This window comes from Mustela nivalis, assembly GCF_964662115.1.
Source record: "Mustela nivalis genome assembly, contig: HAP1_SCAFFOLD_2753, whole genome shotgun sequence".
NCBI lineage: Eukaryota > Metazoa > Chordata > Mammalia > Carnivora > Mustelidae > Mustela > Mustela nivalis.
In genome coordinates this window covers 282-6,579 of record NW_028133912.1, presented here as the reverse complement: position 1 = coordinate 6,579, position 6,298 = coordinate 282, and the positions used below count along the sequence as shown (strand labels likewise).

The 6,298-nt window shown below is 66.8% G+C and overlaps 1 long non-coding RNA gene across 1 annotated transcript; it reads right to left on the bottom strand.

Moving 5' to 3' along the window:
- Positions 1-4,462: 4,462 nt before the first annotated feature.
- On the bottom strand, positions 4,463-5,670 carry LOC309858545. Its single transcript, XR_014308241.1, has 3 exons — positions 5,584-5,670; positions 5,027-5,084; positions 4,463-4,577 (listed from the first exon to the last, which is right to left on the bottom strand). It is a non-coding gene; the product is annotated as an uncharacterized lncRNA (long non-coding RNA).
- Positions 5,671-6,298: the final 628 nt, after the last annotated feature.

Genomic DNA, 6,298 nt, shown 5'->3' with positions numbered 1-6,298 from the left:
CTTGTTCGCCTTCCTAGGTTCAGACCAATGGAAGGGGTGAGATGTGTAGCACAGCAGGACAGGGCTTGACACCGGTGCGCGCTTCCTGGGTCACACCAGGAACGGATATCCTCCTAAGGGAAAGCCGGGCTGTGACTGGACTACGGAAGGCAAAGCGCCGGACAGGAAGGCCAATGAATGGGCCTTGAAATCCCAGCAGTCCCTGGCCATTTCCCGGGCTTCTTAAATGTGTCACCATCCCCCAGTGTAAGGGAAGGTCATGAGGACCTCTGCCCCAAAGCATCTCGAGGCCTCTCCGTGTACAGGCGGCCCTTCTCAAGCTGCTGCCTACAGGGAAGTTCGCCCTCCTCGAACCCCAGCCGCCTCCCACCCGGAAGGCCATGCCTTACGCGCCCTGCTTCCCTGAGATGACCTCTTCAGCACAGTGGGGTGATCTGAGCCCTAACCCTAACCCTAACCCTTCCCACATCCCACCCAACAATCTCCCACTCTCAAACACAACATCCACTACTCTGGCCAAGTCCTGGTTCTACACCCCTCTAAGCTTTGATAGCCCCAGGGTGGCCCCTCATAGCCACCCCTCCCCCCACTTCCTCCTACAGGCAGCCTTGCCCCCAACATGCAGGGAGACTTAAAACCCACCCAAACCTAGGCCTTCCAAAGCCTCCCCTAACGGGGCAACTCCAGGATTGCTGGCCACCCCCCATGTGGAAACAACTTCTGAGCTATCATGAACGCAGGGCCTAGAGCAACACTTACACCACCGCCCAGTGAAAGAAGAACATGAGCCCAGGAAGGGAAAAAGAAAACCAGGCTGTGGCCACCTACCCAAGCGACAGGTGCCCGTGCCCAAAATACAGGGACAAACAACACAGCAAGGGCAATTGGTGATCTCCACTAAAGTGCCACTGGGTCCACACTGCTCCTGAACCTGGGTCTGGTCTGCTACCCTAGGCTCCCAGTGGCCGGTCCCCGAGAGAGGCCGTCCCACTGGAGGCCCGCGGGACACAGGTGAATAAAGTCCGGCCGCGCCACTTCTACCGGGCACGCTGGCCAGGGCCCCCACGGAAGCACAGCTCCATTGCCGAGCCGAGCCAACCCAACCAGGAGCCCCTGTCCGTCCCCAGACACCACATCGTGCCCAGGCAGCTGGGACACACGTCGGGCAGCAAGGGCAGAGGATGCCAGCCTGGGGGAGAACAAGCCCTTGGGGTCAGTGCCGCACAGAGACTACAGGCCGGAGGAGGCCTGAGCCTGAGCCCCGCGCGGGAGGGGGCGCGGGCGGGGAGGTGGCGGGAGGGTAGCAAGACTGGGACGCCATCCCTGCAAAGGGCCCCAGGGTAGGACAGGCCGATGGCACCAGGAAAAGGAGTCCCGGGACTCCCTCCTGCTGGGGGCAAACGGGCCTGGGACAGAGAAAACCCTCGGAGGACACCCCCAACCCCCGCCGCCAGCGCCCTGCCTTCCAGCCCGGATGCTAGGAGGAGACAGGGAGAGGTGCAAGGTCCAGGCCCTCGGCCGGGCTCCCACCCAGGTTGTGAAGGCCCGGGGACCCGCCGAGAACCGCAGGGGTTGGTGCAGCCTCGGCCCCCCCAGGCCGAGCAGAAGAGCGATCCCGGCCGCACGCCCTCCCCAGGCTGGCCCCATCTCCCCCGCTAACGCTAGGGAGGGGACCGCTGGTCACCCTAGTCTGGAGCAGCCCCCTGCCCTGCAGGTCCTGTCCCCTGCGTGTCCCCTGAGCATCCCCGCGGGTGTCCCCCCCCGCCCCCCCCCAGCCAGCCTCCACCCCTGGCCCAGCCTCACCTCTGCTCCTGACCCTCACTGTGGCCTGTCGCTGCCCCGCCCCGCCCAACAGGAGGCTGGAAGGGGACTGGGGGGGGAGCAAAGGGGAGCACTGGCCCTTCAGGGTGGGTGGGCTGCCACTCAGCGACACAGGAAGGGAGTCCCAGCACTTCAACAAGGGCAACGTTAGTCTGGGGAACTGTGGGGCTCCCGAGGGGGCTACCCGGCATGGGGGGGCCTCACCTCCCTCCAGGACATAGGGCCAAGGTGCTTCAGGGCAGCTCCCAGCCCCAGGATCCCGACGGAGCCAGAGGAAGGAGGATGGGGTGGCCGCTAAGACAGGGTCCGCGAGCACGCAGGGTGACAGGTGCCACCACAGGGACCCCAGGTGCGAGCAGCACTCTGCAGCTCTGGACGGGCCTCCTCCGGCTCCTGCTCCCACTCCCGCAGGCCCATCCATCCCAACCTCAGACAGGCTCCCCGCAGAGAGCCGGGTCCCCTCCTCCCAGGGAAGGTAGGACATCCAGGGGACGGCACTACCCAGCGGGGGCGGGGGGGCAGGCCGTCCCGCTGTCCCGCTGCTCAGGGGCTGGCTTGGCCACCTCCACCCCTCGGGGGCGGGGGGGCTGTCTTCCCAGGGGTCCCCGAGCGGGCCCTGCCTGAGGCCACGGGCAGGGCAGGAGGGCTGAGAAAAGCACGGCACAGTGGGTGGGGTTGGGGGCTGTCCTCGGGTGGGCACATCTGCTGAGGACAGGCCGGTCAGAGAGGGTGAGGGCCTGGTTTGGGCAGCGAAGCTGGGGCGGGGGCAGGTGGGCAGGGACAGGATCCGCGGCCAGCGAGGGCGCCCACCTGCAGAGCGGCCACTAGGAGGAGCCCCTGCACAGCTGGGGCAGGGGAGACTCGGCACCCGTGGGGCCCTCGGGAGCCCTCCTGGGCGCGGGGCCCCAGAGGGAAGGCTACAGGGAAGCCGGGCCCTCCTGGTTGTTCCTCCTGCCCAGGGCCGAGGGACAGGAGGGTGGCTCAGCTCAGGCGCAGGCCAGGGGACTGGTGAAGGCACTGGTCACGTGTCGCCGGGAGTGTGGGGCTCCCCCGGGGTCTGCGTGTCTCCAGGAGAGCCATCTCCAGGACCGAACGGCCCAACACCCCGGCGGAGGGATGGCCCCAGGAACCACGACCCCACGACCCCACAGTCCCCGCCGAGCCAAGGCCCGGCAGGCCACGCCCCAGTCTCTCGGCTTCTGCTCCGGGGAGACACAGAGCCAGGCTCCCCCGAGACCCACTGTCCCCGGGTCCAAAAAGCACAGGGCGGCCCGAGACGGTGCCAGGAGCTGCCACCAAGGGCCCTGCCCGGCACCGGCCAGCGGCGACAGCCAACGGGCAGAGCGCTGCCCCCAGAACCTGTGTGACAAATTTGGAGCTACCCGAGCGAGTCTGAGCCTGTCGTCACCGGGAAGTCATCTCTGAGTCCCGGCCAGGAAGGATGGGGCGGGCGCTTCTCCCTTCTCCGGGGAAAGGAGCCGCCCTTGGGCTCCCGAGGCCACAGCCGGAGCTCCTTGGCCAGACCGACCGCCGCGCCTCCACCGCCCATCCCGCCACAGGCCACCTGGCACCGGCCACCCCCCTGAGCCAGCAGAGCCCAGCACGCACACGGGGCTACCTGGCACTGTCCGTCGGGGAGGAAGAGGGACCTGTGGGCCTGCACCCCCGCAGAGGGGCCTGCCCCTCTCCTCTCCGCTCCCCGCCCCGACCTGCTTGCCAGCTGCTCCGTGGAGGCTGGAGCACAGGGGAGGAGAGGGGAGTGCGGAGAAGAGCAGGGACTGCGCCTGCGTGCAGAGAGGTGACCCCCCAAATGCCTCAAGCAGGCCCAGCTGTCCCTGCCCCTGGGGAAGGCAGGGAGGACTGGGGGCGGCGGGGCAGTAGGAGCCCCTGGGCCCAGCGGAGAAGGTCTGGAGCCTCCTGCCTGGGTGGGGCCTGGGTGGGGGCCTCCCAGCTCCCGGGCCTGGGCGGGGGTGCTGACAGGGCTGCTGGGATTCTGGGATGGGAAAGCCCTTCCTGCCCCCGAGCCCCCCGACTGCCTCCGGGGCTGGTTGCCCGCAGCAACCCCGAGCAAAGGGCAGTGCACGCACGCTCCTTGGGTTCTGCGGGGCCCCACAGCAGCTCTGCCACGTATCCTGCTTGCTTTCTGGGGCTTTCCGCGGGTTCTGTTCGCAACCCTGCAAAGACGGAAAAGCCGGGGCGCCTGGGGAGGCTCTGTCGGTTGAGCATCCCACTGGCGACTCTCGGTTTCGGCTCAGGTTCTGATCTCAGGGTCCTGGGATGGAGCCCCTGCGGGGAGGGGTCTGCTTGACGATCCACTCTCTCCCTCGCCCCCCCCGCCCCTCCCCACAGGGGCGTGCATGCGTGCTCCTCTCGCAAATAAAGCGACTTAAAAAAAAAAAAAAAACAAGGAAAAGCCTGGAAAGTCCGATGACACAAAACCTAAAACTGTCTGCCTGACCAAACACACGCCCCAAACTACAAAGTCAGGGGACAAGTGACACGGTGGGGGAAAAAAACAGCAGCAAGGTGTGACTCAGGGCTCGTCCCATGAACAAGGCCTGAAGCAGTCCACGGGGAAAAGCCTGACGAGCCAGCGGCTGCAGGACGTGGAGGAGGCGAGCGGGAGAACCAAAGCCAGAAGCTCCTCCACATAGTCTCACGGCCAGGACACGCTCAGGTGCTGGGGTCCCAGGGCTGCTCCTTCTGGGGACACAAGGTGGCCAGTGACTGGCCTCGCACTTCACCTGCGGCTCCAACTAGACAAGAGGCCACCACGTTGCCAAGCAAACACCAACCAGCAAGACCGGCCTAGGTGGGCGGGCAGTGGTGCTGGGCATTGAGCGGGTCTGGGCAGCATCACCGAGGAGCTGGGAGAGCCCCTGGGTGAAGAGAGGCAGCGGCCTCCCACCAGCTCGAGGGCCGACCGCATGCACAGACCAGACAACGGTCAGGGCCGTTTTCGGGCAGAGAGCCCCCCGTGTGGTCTCCAAGTCCCCCGCCACTCTCCCCCGCCCGCCACCCAAATCCTCATTCTGGATCTCAGGGCCCATGTTCCTTTCCCATCCCCGAGCCCAGCGTTTGGGTCTTTCCTCTGCCTCATCAGAGAATTCTGTCCATCCCCACTCTCAGCCCCGGGGCTCAGCGCCCCTCCTCTCTCCCACGCGGCCACACAGTCACGAGCCCCAGTCTGGGAATTCCCGAGCACCTGGACAAAGCTGACGCTCTTCCCGTGCCTGGGCTGTGGACGGTGCCCTCCACACCACCTAGGCAGGAAAGGGTGACTGCCACTCGAGGGCAGTCCCTGGTCCCTCGAGGGCTAGCACCCTCCTGACATTTGCCAGACCCGTGGGGACCCTGCAAAGGAGCCAGCCCCAGGGAGGGCAGGCACGCACACCCCTAGGAGTCTCAGGCCTCCAGAGCACGGCTTCTCACCACCGGGAGGGCCGGGCGGTGGGTGGGGGGGGGTGGGGGGTGTGGGGGTAGGGTAGAGGTGAGGCGGGGTGGGTGGGGGTGGGTGGGCTTGTCTCAGACCCGCAGTGGCAGCAGCAGCCGCGGCAGCCAGGAGCTTGTCAGAGGCACCCTTTCTCTGGCCCCACCTCAGATCTGGCAGATCAGAGACTCTGGGGTGGAGCCCAGTGACCCGAGTTTGAACAAACCCCCAGGGTGATTGTCCCTGTGCAGCCCTCCAGCGTGAGAACCACCTGGTCGCGCCCGCTCGCTCTGAGAGAAGCCGCGAGCTCCAGCTTGGTCTGCCGGGCTCACCTTGACTGACCTCCCCAGGTGAGAGGCCCGCAGGCACCGCCGATGGTCCCCACCACAGGTGGTCCTGGAGCACGGGTGTGCTGGAGCGGCTTTCCCTCCCAGGGGGGCCACACCGGTCGAGTGACGTGGAAAGACTTTGTTACTTTTCTGCTGTCCGCACGCCCAGAAGCGTGGACAGAGACCTCTGACGAACACCACCTTCCCGGGTAGAGGCCCCAGCTCTGCCCACGTTTTCCTGGATACTAGGCCTGTGTGTGCGGGTGGGGTGGGGTGCTGGGATCTTGGGATCTATGTTTGACAGTGAACCGTCCCTGACACAGACACGCTCAGGGGCCCTGGAACACAGTGCGCGGGGCTCGCAAGGAGCAGGGGGGTGGGGGGGGGGCGGGGGGGCGGGGGAGTGGATGTTGGGGGAGGCAGGACCACAGTCTGGGCCCTGGGAGGGTGGAAGTGCCCAGGAGCGGACAGCAGGGCAGCTCTCAGAGGCCAGGACTGGGAGGGGTTGGAGACGGAGTGACAGGGCGCTCTGTCATCCCGGGGCGGGGTTGGGGGGGGCGGGGGATAGTCGCCCCCCTTCCTCCTCCCCCCGCCCCCTCCCTCCTCACTAGGACCCTGCGGTCCCCAGTACACTGGCCGTGGCGGCCTAGGGGCCAGACACTCTCAGGACAGCGCTGGGCGGGGGGCGCCCTGCAGGGCGCAGCGGGAGAGAAGCCCG